Source organism: Pseudophryne corroboree, chromosome 8 (genome assembly GCF_028390025.1).
Source record: "Pseudophryne corroboree isolate aPseCor3 chromosome 8, aPseCor3.hap2, whole genome shotgun sequence".
NCBI classification, from domain to species: domain Eukaryota; kingdom Metazoa; phylum Chordata; class Amphibia; order Anura; family Myobatrachidae; genus Pseudophryne; species Pseudophryne corroboree.
This window is the reverse complement of record NC_086451.1, coordinates 13,984,468-13,999,046: the sequence shown is the minus strand read 5'-3', so window position 1 is coordinate 13,999,046 and position 14,579 is coordinate 13,984,468. Positions and strand designations below refer to the sequence as shown.

General features: G+C 46.3%; 1 protein-coding gene across 5 annotated transcripts in view; it reads right to left on the bottom strand.

The window, feature by feature from the left end:
- Positions 1-14,579, bottom strand: part of VAV2 (vav guanine nucleotide exchange factor 2) — a 248,345-nt gene that overhangs the window by 221,934 nt on the left and 11,832 nt on the right. The window lies entirely within an intron of this gene.

Below are 14,579 nucleotides of genomic sequence, written 5' to 3'. Positions count from 1 at the left end.
GCATCACCTGTCCACTGCCGGGTTTCTAATACCCTTCTGGCAGAATGGACATTGCATTAATTCTGGATGCCAGCCGGCAAATATCCCTCTGTGCATCCTTTATATATAAGACAACGTCTTTAATATGCTCAATGTTAGCAAAATATTATCCCTGTCTTAGAGTATTAATATTATCTGACAGGGTATCAGACCACGCTGCAGCAGGACTATTTATGCTGAGCCAATTGCAGGTCTCAGTATATAACCTGAGTGTGTATATACAGACTTCAGGATCGCCTCCTGCTTTTTATCAGCAGGTTCCTTCAAGGTGGCCGTATCCTAAGACGGCAGTGCCACCTTTTGACAAACGTGTGAGCGCCTTATCCACCCTAAGGGATATCTCCCCACGTGACCTATCCTCTGGCGGGAAAGGGTACGCCATCAGAACTTTTTAGAAATTACCAGTTTCTGATCGGGGGAACCCACGCTTCTTTACACACTTCATTCATTCATCTGATGGGGGAACAAAACACTGGCTGCTTTTTCTCCCCAAAAATAAAACCCCTTTTATGTGGTACTTGGGTTCATGTTAGAAAATGCGTAACACATTTTTCATTGCCGAGATCATGTAACGGATGTTCCTAGTGGATTGTGTATATGTCTCAACCTCGTCGACACTGGAGTCAGACTCCGTGTGACATCTGTGTCTGCCATCTGAGGTAACGGGCGTTTTTTGAGCCCCTGATGGCCTTTGAGACGCCTGGGCAGGCGCGGGCTGAGAAGCCGGCTGTCCCACAGCTGTCACGTCATCCAGCCTTTTATGTAAGGAGTTGACACTGTCGGTTAATACCTTCCACTTATCCATCCACTCTGGTGTCGGCCCCACAGGGGGCGACATCCCATTTATCGGCCTCTGCTCCGCCTCCACGTAACCTTCCTCATCCAACATGTCGACACAGCCGTACCGACACACCGCACACACACAGGGAATGCTCTGACTGAGGACAGGACCCCACAAAGTCCTTTGGGGAGACAGAGAGAGAGTATGCCAGCACACACGAGAGCGCTATATAATGCAGGGATTCACACTATAACTGAGTGATTTTTCCCCAAATAGCTGCTTGTATACATATATTGCGCCTAAATTTAGTGCCCCCCCTCTCTTTTTAACCCTTTGAGCCTGAAAACTACAGGGGAGAGCCTGGGGAGCTGTCTTCCAGCTGCACTGTGAAGAGAAAATGGCGCCAGTGTGCTGAGGGAGAAGCCCCGCCCCTTTTTCGTCTGACTTTCTCCCGCTTTTTCTGGAATACTGGCAGGGGTAATTTTACATCTATATAGCCTCTAGGACTATATATGATGTAGATTTGCCAGCCAAGGTGTCATATATTGCCCTCAGGGCGCCCCCCCCAGCGCCCTGCACCCATCAGTGACCGGAGTGTGAGGTGTACATGAGGAGCAATGGCGCACAGCTGCAGTGCTTGGTGAAGACCGAAGTCTTCTGCCGCCGATTTTCCGGACTCTTCATGCTTCTGGCTCTGTAAGGGGGACGGCGGCGCGGCTCCGGGAACGAACACCAAGGTCGGGTCCTGCGGTCGATCCCTCTGGAGCTAATGGTGTCCAGTAGCCTAAGAAGCCCAAACTACCACCTGTTAGGTAGGTTCGCTTCTTCTCCCCTTAGTCCCTCGCTGCAGTGAGTCTGTTGCCAGCAGATCTCACTGCAAAATAAAAAACCTAAATATACTTTCTTTCTAGGAGCTCAGGAGAGCCCCTAGTGTGCATCCAGCTCAGCCGGGCACAAGAATCTAACTGAGGTCTGGAGGAGGGTCTTAGTGGGAGGAGCCAGTGCACACCAGGTAGTCCTAAAGCTTTCTTTAGTTGTGCCCAGTCTCCTGCAGAGCCGCTAATCCCCATGGTCCTTACGGAGTCCCAGCATCCATTTAGGACGTCAGAGAAAAAAAAACAATATTTCATTTTACATACTATACAAAGTGTAAAGGGGTTGAGTTCCTGCAGATCTGATCAGGTCTCCTTAACTGCAGAAGTTTCCGAATTGCCATGGGCCATGAGAAATCCGCAACCAAAACAGACTTGGAATTAAACCCCCCAAAAATAATCAAAATGGAAATAATCTGAATTTATACAGCAGTGCAGTAATATCACAATCTTTATCCTGCAACACGACAGACCAGATAAATATGGCAGGATGTACTGTTTAACCAAGTGCACCGTAACCCACGTTGGCTTAATAGACACCTGCACACAAAAACCATTAATATATAAAAAAAATCAGCCACTCCCTCCCTAGATGCACATATAAAACCGCACAGTATAAATCAACAGTTCTATAATAAAATAGTTATTTTAGCTTAACGAGAGAAGTTGGCTGGCACAGCATGCTGGGACTAATGGTTCCCTAACAGCTATACCCTTCCGCAGCTTTCTGTAGTATGACAGAAAACGTTATTCTGTGCGGCCTTCAGCCGATCTGTCCTTCATGGCTTTTAAATGATCTGCGCTTTCAGGAAGACAGTTTGGCAAAAAGCTATAGGAGGTGGTAATAGCGATGAAGCTGAACATATATTAGATTATCAGCCAGTCTGGTCCCCTGGGGCATGTTATAGGAAGGTAATGCAATTTAGAGCAGCACTGTGTATTTATAGTCACCATTAACGCATGTCTGACTGCACGGGGCACCACAAGTAACACAAATACCTTATAAGTCTTGTGAATGACACACTCTGTTCTGCATTTAGTATAATACTGGATATCAGACTATCATCTGCCAAAGCTTTACAGCACTGTATAATATGTATTTTTTTTTAAACACTCGCCATGTGGGCGTTCTTACAAATGTCTGACACTGCGTAGGCGACTACAACATAAATGCACACGACGTACAGAACTATCGTGCCAAGTCCACAAATCCTGCGCTCCGCAGAGCGTTGCAATAATCTCCTGCACGCCAAACCTCGGAGGGCAGAGTATTTTACTCCAGAAAATAATCCCCATCCCGGGTTTAACCCCTAGGCGGAGTTCTGCTTATCCGCATGCGTTTTTCCTGCGAGCCCTTGCGCACACCTGCAGCCAGCACTGCGTTCCCCTCCTCACAGCTGTATTGACATATACACACGGCTCCGCACGGCGATGCTGACCCAGACGACCCACAGACAACAAACAGCAGAGATGAAATAGGTTATTAATGAGAAGATCGTTTCGGAGCATTAATTACACTTGTTAAACATCGCCCTGTGTTCACCCTGCGAAGCCTGGGTAACGCTTATGCGCAGCGACTAAAACCCCAGATTAGGATAATCTGATGAAATGCTCTGCCAATTATAACACAGGACAAGAGAGGATTCTGGGTATTCTCTGTCAGAGATGGGATGGGGCATTTGATATCCAGAATAGCTTGCAGTGGGGGACAAATTGTTCATTATAACATAGAAGATTCCCTAACAGGTTGCAACCGGTTTTCGGAGCACGTCTTAGACTACAAGTGCGATCCCACGCACATAAATCATGCGTCAACATCTCAGTTCCCGCAGCCATTCTGTGCAACCATAAGGTTCTTCGGGATCGATTATGGAAGGATCTGCGACGCTATTGCTTACTTGTAATCCGTTGCTGGGATCTGCGAAGCCGCAGACGGGCATCTCAGTACATTTCCAGCATTAACATTGTCGAACATCCACCGCTTACAGGATGGTGGCTGTGAATGCGTTAGCCGGTGTCTCAGAATCAGGCTGTGGTGTTAAACATCATGGAGTTACCTCAGGTAATGGCGGGAAAATTATACACGCAAACTGCAGCGGTACATGCACCACCGCAATACATGTCCTGCTACCGCCAAACCCAGACGGAGAGAACGGAAGAAAACGAGCAAAATAAAAATAATAAAAAAATATTCAAATCTGGAATTTTTGTTTTCATTTTTAATCTATTTACATATAGATTTGGGGATTATTTTTTCAGTAAGTGGAACGGAAACCAAAGTCCTCCTCTTTATCCCCTCCCCAACCCCAAATATTTTATGTCCATTACATATGAGTGTGCGGTAACGCCTAGCAACGAACTAGTAATTCAGGTCCAGTAATTCAGTGCACACCGGGCAATAGCATTGCTCTCTGGGTACGCTACACGGTGATTCTGTTAGTAACTATCCCCTATAGTATAACTATCCCGCCTAATAGGGAAAACAGCAGCGCTCTGCTAAATCTCCTGGAATAAGACAGTCCCTCCCATACATTGCAGAAATTTCCACTGACACTATTCATCCTGGGGGAAAGGGGGGGGGGGACAGGAAACAGATTGCTCCCACGTATTACATCGCTATTAATCGCCTCTGCGACCGTTCCGCCTGCTTTTATAAGCGAGAAACGGTTGCTGGTCTCCAGCACACATTCCCTCCGACAGATTATGAATTTATTCTTATTAATTCCCCTTTTATTGCTCATCCAACAAGGCAAGAGGCTTTATGTTCTCCTACGGTTTGTCTTGCAGTAATAGTGTCGCAGCCCATTCTGCAACACTGATTTCGTCGCCCTCCTACAACATTTCCCACACTGAGCAATTCACAAATCAGGATATTAGCGTGCGTCGGTGCATGTCATCTGTCGGTATGTACGGTATGCTGGACACAGTTGCTGTGCGTCATGTCACTTTGTGTCATGACCCGTTGTGTGTCACATGCCGTGTCGTTGTGGTGTGTCGTTGCGTGTTACCTGTCGGTGTTTTAAGTCATTTTGGGATATAAATCACTGCGGTATCAGCTGTCACTTTCCAATCCGTGGCTGGGAGGTGATGCTATGTGCCACATCCTTGTCTATTCAATGAAAGTCCCCAACCCATGCAAATCCTTTGTCACACCATACAAACTGCCTGGAAAGCTGCAGTGCCCTCCCTCCCGGGCAGCGCCAACGGTGCCTGTGTTATATATGGCAGCTTTCAATGTATAAAAGCAAATATATAGTACGCGTAACTTAAAAGCTGACAGCATACTGTCACTTTGAAAGCTAGAGGTGTGACTGAATAGCAAAACCACACACACACACGGGAGAATCCTATTGTACGCAAAGGGTGCGAGTTGCCATTGCAGTGGTGTGTAACGGCCGACAACAGCACCCAAAGTCGCACCCCTCTGCGAACAAAAATAATAATAATAATGCACCAATTTATAATTGGCGCGTCAGAGGGCGTGTTCTGTGGCACTGCACATCGCAGCAATACACAACACAGTTTGCCCCTTAGTTATAAATCTGAGGATCGTCTTGGAACACCTGTAAATGCCTCTTTATACAAAGGAGGAAGCAGTGATAACCCCTTTCACAGACTTCAGAAATAGATCACTAAGGGGTTTATTCATGAAGCAGTGAAAAGTGTGGAGAAGTGAGCCAGTGGAGAAGTTGCCTACGGCAACCAATCAGCCCCACTTGATAAAGGTTACCTCAGCAATGACTGGTTGCCATGAACAACTTCTCCACACTTTTCACTGCTTCATAAATAGATCACTAAGGGGGACATTTACTAAGCAGTGATAAGAGCGGAGAAGTGTGCCAGTGGAGAAATTGCCCCATCAACCAATCAGCAGCTCTGTATGATTTTATAGTATGCAAATTATAAATGTTACTTCAGTGCTGATTGGTAACTTCTCCACTGGCTCACTTCTCCGGTCTTATCACTGATTAATAAATGTCCCCCTTAATCATTACTGAGACAGCGGCGATAACTCACCGATTTGCCTGGCCAGTCTCTGCCTGTACACCAACATACGCGTGCCCAGAGGAAGATGAAGCTTCAGCTCATCCAATGGAAAAATATTGCAATTAAAATAAAGTAGATATAAATTTAGATATTATTTTTATGAGATGCCAATAGCATTACCAATAGAACTTTTCGCAGTACTATAAATACGCCCCTATATCTATATACGTGTCAGTGCTGGGTGACGCGCCCTATATCACCGGTCCTAGGAGAGACCTATATCTCACAGCTGTATCTTGCAGTATAATTGCAGACAACTGAGCACTGAGCCAGGTAGCGGGGAATCACCAGCAGAAGCCATTACCTGTCATGGGTGGTTTATGTCCAAAAATACGACTAACGAGGAAGATGGGTCTAATCTAATGTCTTCTCACGGATCCCCGGAGATAAGGACAGATACATCCAGAGAGAATTTAATGCAACAGCAGCTCTGTATTATAAACAGACAGCAAGGCCCGGACACTGGCTGAGTATTCCCACAAAAAGGCCCAGAGACGGGCCTAGTATTCCCACAGAAAGGCCCAGAGACGGGCCGAGTATTCCCACAGAAAGGCCCGGACACGGGCTGAGTATTCCCACAGAAAGGCCCAGAGACGGGCCGAATATTCCCACAGAAAGGCCCAGAGACGGGCCGAATATTCCCACAGAAAGGCCCAGAGACGGGCCGAATATTACCACAGAAAGGCCCAGAGACTGGTTGAGTATTACCACAAAAAGGCCCAGAGACGGGCCGAGTATTCCCACAGAAAGGCCCAGAGACGGGCCGAGTATTCCCACAGAAAGGCCCAGAGACGGGCCGAGTATTCCCACAGAAAGGCCCAGAGACGGGCCGAGTATTCCCACAGAAAGGCCCAGAGACGGGCCGAGTATTCCCACAGAAAGGCCCAGAGACGGGCCGAGTATTCCCACAGAAAGGCCCAGAGACGGGCCGAGTATTCCCACAGAAAGGCCCAGAGACGGGCCGAGTATTCCCACAGAAAGGCCCAGAGACGGGCCGAGTATTCCCACAGAAAGGCCCAGAGACGGGCCGAGTATTCCAACAGAAAGGCCCAGAGACGGGCCGAGTATTCCCACAGAAAGGCCCAGAGACGGGCCGAGTATTCCCACAGAAAGGCCCAGAGACGGGCCGAGTATTCCCACAGAAAGGCCCAGAGACGGGCCGAGTATTCCCACAGAAAGGCCCAGAGACGGGCCGAGTATTCCCACAGAAAGGCCCAGAGACGGGCCGAGTATTCCCACAGAAAGGCCCAGAGACGGGCCGAGTATTCCCACAGAAAGGCCCAGAGACTGGCTATTACCACAGAAAGGCCCAGAGACTGGCTATTACCACAGAAAGGCCCAGAGACTGGCTGAGTATTACCACAGAAAGGCCCAGAGACGGGCCAAGTATTACCACAGAAAGGCCCAGGGACTGGCTGAGTATTCCCACAGAAAGGCCCAGAGACTGGCTGAGTATTACCACAGAAAGGCCCAGAGACGGGCTGAGTATTACCACAGAAAGGCCCAGAGACGGGCTGAGTATTACCACAGAAAGGCCCAGAGACGGGCTGAGTATTACCACAGAAAGGCCCAGAGACTGGCTGAGTATTACCACAGAAAGGCCCAGAGACTGGCTATTACCACAGAAAGGCCCAGAGACTGGCTATTACCACAGAAAGGCCCAGAGACTGGCTGAGTATTACCACAGAAAGGCCCAGAGACGGGCCAAGTATTACCACAGAAAGGCCCAGGGACTGGCTGAGTATTCCCACAGAAAGGCCCAGAGACTGGCTGAGTATTACCACAGAAAAGCCCAGAGACGGGCTGAGTATTACCACAGAAAGGCCCAGAGACTGGCTATTACCACAGAAAGGCCCAGAGACTGGCTGAGTATTACCACAGAAAGGCCCAGAGACGGGCCAAGTATTACCACAGAAAGGCCCAGAGACTGGCTGAGTATTACCACAGAAAGGCCCAGGGACTGGCTGAGTATTACCACAGAAAGGCCCAGAGACTGGCTGAGTATTACCACAGAAAGGCCCAGGGACTGGCTGAGTATTACCACAGAAAGGCCCAGGGACTGGCTGAGTATTACCACAGAAAGGCCCAGGGACTGGCTGAGTATTACCACAGAAAGGCCCAGGGACTGGCTGAGTATTACCACAGAAAGGCCCAGGGACTGGCTGAGTATTACCACAGAAAGGCCCAGGGACTGGCTGAGTATTACCACAGAAAGGCCCAGAGACTGGCTGAGTATTACCACAGAAAGGCCCAGGGACTGGCTGAGTATTACCACAGAAAGGCCCAGGGACTGGCTGAGTATTACCACAGAAAGGCCCAGGGACTGGCTGAGTATTACCACAGAAAGGCCCAGGGACTGGCTGAGTATTACCACAGAAAGGCCCAGGGACTGGCTGAGTATTACCACAGAAAGGCCCAGGGACTGGCTGAGTATTACCACAGAAAGGCCCCAGACACTGACGGAGTATTACCAGCACTGGGAACGCACATACACCTCCTGTGTCTTATCACATTTACATGTGCAAAGAAACGTAACCCAAATGTTGAATCAAAAGCCATTGTAGGTTTCACAGATGTTTTTGACAGACTTCTCCCGGTCAATTTGCGCGCAAACAACGATTGATACTGAGGTATGAGGCACCAAGCAATGTCCATGACACTTTCTGGCTCAGTCTCCTGTTCTTTACAAGCTTGCGCTTTCATGAACATTGGTTCAGTCCACAAAATGGCTGCCTACTTGGTGTGCAGGTTTTACAGGTGCACTTTAAGCAGAGAATCAGTGATTACTGGGTCATAGGATTTACTTTTTGGAACGGTTTTCATATGACAGGTACACTAGTCGTTGCAATTAAGTCTGTCCCTTCAGTACAGCTACTTCCCAAACTCCTGCGGTATTACTACAACATAGGGAATTACTGGGAAGGTTTTTAGATGGCTGCCACAAAGGAAATAATTTTGTTCCTGCTCAAATTCTTCCAGGAACCACTATATAATAAGATGGCAGGTCAGTGCGCCAGCGGTTGGGGCATTCAGTGTGGTCTCTGGCATTTAATGTACGTATCCCCACCTGTGTAGCCAAGCTAAACCCCAATAAGGCAGTGAGAGAGAGGGCCAATTACAAACCAGAAATTTGGCTGAGGGAAGGAGCTACCTTAGCACAGCTACAGTCTCTCTGCAGTTGCTATGGGTTACCGCACCATTGTAACAGCACCGTGCTACGGAATAAGCCCCACTGTAGCTCTGTGAAGATCAAACTAAATTAAAACCTCAATTAAGACAAAGCCATAGAGCACAATATGGAAGTCGTCACCTTACAGAAGCACACGGAACAGAAAAATGAGAGAATGATGATATAATAAGTCTATAGGTACTGACAGGAGGGAAAACCCCTATGGTATTGTTATGAGAAGTCAGAAGAAAAAGAGTCTTGTTCTCTGTGTAAATTAACATAGAATTACAACCAGCTTAATTAGAGTATTTTCAGAGACTTGTAATTAACATTCTCCCTGTCGTGTGCGTTATAGTACCAGCGCAATTATTTTTTTATTTCTTCTTTTTTTTTTTACAAAGATGTCAGGACCCGTGAAAGGGAGAAAGATTTTAATGGTATTATACCAAATAGGGGTGATGGGGGGGGGGCGAAGCTGCAATTTAGTCATTGCAAGTGTCAGTTGAAGGAAACGCGCTCTCGGCTAAGCGGGTTAAATACGACTTAATGTAGAGTGTTTCTGTTCCTGGAGCTAATGATCGATGCAGTAATGGGAGATAACGATCATTGGGCAGATACTTATATTTATATCAGTCACCTTATAACCTGCACTGCAACACACAGAACCAGCAGACTGGCAACTGCGCCCTGTGAGAGACATCACCGGGATCTTTCCTTCCTGCTGTAAATGCATGGATACAGGTGGAAATAGAAGTCCGCATACGAATATGCTGTTATACATTTGCATTGCACATAATATGTATTTTATAGGCGGTAGAAAGAAGCATAATGTGCAAAATCTGCTACAAAAATACATTTAAAAAGAAATAATAATCCATGTTCTATCTGCGTACAGACAGCCACACACGCTGTTCTGCCAAAGCCCGTTCTTTGTGCAGACCTATCAGACAATAAACAAAACAATTCAATGACCGGACATTTCCATCAGAGGCATCAGATATTCCATGGGACAGGGAGCTCAGGGTTAATGCCCCCGAGCGACCAAATTCCCCTAATATTTCCTCCGAACCAGGGCCTACATCTGCCAGATAATGGTCACTGATATCACAGAGTGCCTAAAGGTCAATTATTCAACAATAACCCGCAGTCTCAGAAAGCCATTTTAAACCACTGCAGGAATAAAAGACGGAACATGACTGCCGGGAAGTTCCAGTGAGTCACATGACCTACGGGACAAGATGGCAGCCAGAGAACAAAAACGACTATAGAGATAATTATTCATTCCATTTCCATTTGGTCATATCAGTATATAAATACTAAAAGTCTACAATAAAAACATGAATATATATTGCACATTATAAATACAACTTGCTTCCTCCGGGATACTTAAATTGCGGCCTACTTGTCACCTGCTCACAGATGAGGCAGCCATTTTTGGGGGGGCTGAAATCATATGAAATAAGAACATAACTCATGAATTCACTTAGACTAGCGACATAAGCGAGGCATGAGGTACATAATGGCTCTACTCACAAAATGGCAGCCTCACATTTTTGTAGGAGAAAGGATGCAAATAAAAGCAGGTTCTGAATCTTTCTATACAGAAATAGGTTTATCTAAGAAACGCAAACACCTTCAAGACATATGCGCCAATGACAATCTACTGTATTCCCGCTTTCGCCCCTATACCTGCACTAAAAGAGCTTTCCAGCACTTCATTCTCCACAATCCCCTCATTGTGAACACAGACGGCAGCAGTCATAATCTCTGTGTCAGCCTAAGCGTGCCGCCCGTACAATATGTCTGGTGAAACTGGGAAATGTAGGGATAATATATTCCCTCTGGGGACCAACGATGACTAGATGCAGTCTCTGAATCTTTCCTGTAAGCAGAGCGCATCATTCCCGGCTTCCCAATCACAGCACGTGCACAGAATGTTCCCCTGCAAAACGTTTAAGTGGTTTTTCTACATTAAAATGACATGTATTAGTAGCAACTTTTTCGATTACAGTTAAGTGTCATTCTGTGCTTTTCAGCCATGTATTTGGATCATGCTGTATATAGGGGGTCATTCCGAGTTGATCGCTAGCTGAAAATGTTCGCTGCGCAGCGATGATGCAAAAAAATGGCACTTCTGCGCATGCGTATGCGGCGCAATGCGCACGCTCGACATACTTTCACAACGGCTGATGTAGTTTCACACAAGGTCTAGCAAAGCTTATCAGTCGCAATGGCCGCCGCAGAGTGATTGACATGAAGTGGGCGTTTCTGGGTGGCAACTGACCGTTTTCAGGGAGTGTTCAGAAAAACGCAGGCGTGCCAGGAAAAACGCAGGCGTGGCTGGGTGAACGCAGGGCGTGTTTGTGACGTCAAATCCGAAACTGAATGGTCTACAGTGATTGCAAGCGCTGAGTAGGTCTGGAGCTACTCTAAAACTGCACAATTTTTTTTTTTGTAGCCGTTCTGCGATGGAAGCGATCGCACTATTGCAAAGCTAATATACACTCCCAGAGGGCGGCGATGTAGCGTTTGCATAGCAGCAAAAAACTGCTAGCGAGCGTTCAACTCGGAATGACCCCCATAGTTATGAGGCACAAGCAAATGCATTTAACGCATCTTAATGCGGAAAGCCCAGTGATAGACCGATACAGGATTATCGTGTATGGCCTAGGAAATTTACCACAATCCCCCTCATTCAGCAACCAGCATGAGAGCGACAGACGGCGGTGACTCATGCGGCCGGAGAGGGCAGAGAATAGCAGCTGCAGACTGGCCTATCGTACGTCTTTATTTCCCAACAAATGAGCCCTATGTGTGCAGAATGATGGATTGATGGAGCACCGCTGAACATAAACTTTCCTTCACACTCGTTACCAGCCTGGAGCTATTTGCACCACAACGGGAGGGGGGCGCACATACAGTGTCAGCCATTACAGATTTAATACACATTATATCATTATAAGGTACGGTGCTACGGTGGCCAGTGAGGGCTTGTTCTTATTGGCCTAATGACCTGTGTGAGGCGCTGCAGAAATGGCGCAGACAGGATTTGTGTTGGCGCTCTCCATCTTGACTGGCTGTCATCTCGCTCACATTTTGACAATTGTGTATGAAAACAACCATAATGTCGGACAAAAAAAAAAAAAAAGAATTAAAATAATATTTTTAATTGATTTAGTTAAGATTTATTTGTCCCAGGCGCTCAGAGAGCCTCTTATTCAGTGTATTACGACAACAGACATTGAATAGTGGATACGTCACCTGCGCTACACTGGTGGCAGCCATTTTATTCAGTATGCAACCATCAATTGGCAGGAAACTAGTGACACCGTCTGCCCAACGGATATGGGTTATTATTAGGTCGACAACTACTGGTCGACATGCATTAGGTCGAGACGCTCATTAGGTCGACATGGTGTGTTGTTTTTTACTTTGTTTGTTGTCGTTTTCTTCGTAAAGTGACAGGGGGAACCCCAATTAGTGCACCGTGTCCCGGCAAGGTGCCTCGCTTCAGTACTGCTGCGCTCAGCACAGGTTACTATTCCCAATCGTAGTCCACATGGATCGTAAAGTATGAAAACTTCAGAAAATGAAAAACAAAAATTGAAAAACTCATGTCCACCTTTTTCCATGTTGGCCTAGTGACTATGCCGACCAATAGTGGTCAACCTAATGACCGTATTCCCTGCCCAACATGGATGAGGCTGGGACAATATTCATGAGGTAAAGTTTCATTCTAAACGGACAGGATGCATCCTCATAACTAAGTTCCGGTCACAAAATGGATGATCCGTAATATGGAGGCCAATTAAAGGACTTGACGAGCGCGTGAGGTATAATCCGTTAAAAATAAATAAAAAATTAAATAAAAGATGTGAAACTCTAGAACCCAACAACCTATACATGTATTAGAATATGGATGGGAGCCATTCCTAAAAAAAAAAATCTGTCCTCTCTAATATTTGGGGGAGTTTTACACATATACGGGACGGTCTGCGTCCACCTGATGGGAGTAACCACTTTTTTAATTTCTTTCCTTCATGTTACAAAGAGGGAGAGATCCTTCTCAAAAACACAACCGACCCACATGACCTCTACAGAAGACCTCATTTCATGGTCGAGCTTTAAGCCCCGACCAGGGCGAGTGGAATCACTTTACAAATCCAGTCGGATTTCACTCACAGTTCTGATTAAAGTATTAAATATTAAATCAGGAAATGACAGATCCTAAATGTAACCCCCTTCTCCGGCAAACAGAAGAGAAGCAGATAACGCTGTGGGGCATCCCTGGGATGTGCGGGGTTAAACCTCCCAATCCGTATACATATGGTTTCATACAATATCTGCAAGCGGCACTTTATCGGATTTGCAGACTAATTCCATATAACATGTAAACCTAAATGACTTTCTCTCCCGCCTCTCTGTCCGTGATGATATCCCATGGAAGATTTATTTTGGCACCATATGTTCCATTTGTGCGCAAAATGACTCTGAACACCCCAACGATGCTATACAGTTAATTACTGGGAATTTGGCAGCTGTATTCCTATTTGTTCTTATTAGAATGAGACTATTAAACAGATACCAGAGGATGCGCTGCACATATATATATATAATAGAAATTATGTACGGATGACAGGTATACACTACATTATGGCTACGCACTTATTCCGCAGTATTTATTTTATCTTTATTTGTGTAATAGAGTATAATGGAGAGGGACTAGGTATAATTGCCCAATTAATCACTTGTGTGTCAATATTTCAGTTTATATACACAATAGAGACACTTAATCTGTGCTGTTTGCTCTGGAAACCGTCGTCGGACATTGTTCTCTGGTTTATGGCTGGTGACGCAAGTCCAGGTGTACAGGAATAATACCGGCGGCATAGCGGTCCCTCCTGATTGTCCAATGAATACAACAATATTATATCAGCCTGTGCCAGTATTGATACTGGCTGCAGTCCGGACCTGAACACTTTCCTCCAGAAAAACAACAAATGTTGTATTTTATTACGGAACGCATCATTCACCCTGGCACAATTCCCGAGCGGTTTCCATAACAACGACAGCGAAGATTGTTCCTGCGTAAGGGTGTCTGGACAGTGTCAGATGGTTTAATGTCTGTCCCGAGTCCGCTACCATTGCAGCGTCCACATTCTAGTATGGGGCGTACAGTAGCCAGCCTGGAGGGCTGCGACCCTGAGAACGGGAGCTGCTGAAACGTGCCCTCGGCACAGTCAATATGGACTAAACCGTAGATAATAATACACAAGCTAAAGAATGCAAAGGTCAATACAACGCAGGAGCGGAGGGGCTTCTCTATATAGCATCATTCTTATGCCATTTATATTAAAACAATTCACTGGGGCATTGTAGTTCAAACACCTGACCCTATATTCACCTCTGAATTCAATAAGAATCGGAGACACGATGCACAAAGGGGCAGCCATTTTGTTCGCTCCACCAATAACATGCACCAGAAAGAGGCCAACGTTAGGCTCAGCCTACAAAATGGCCGCCACCAGTGTGTGCAGATGACAGGAACCACAAAATACTTAGACCAATAAATATTGTGGGTATATTAAATATATTTTTCCCCTCCGTGCTCTGGTTAATGTGACCCGTCCAGAACGTATCATGTTTTCACCGCAGCAACCCCCCCCCCCCC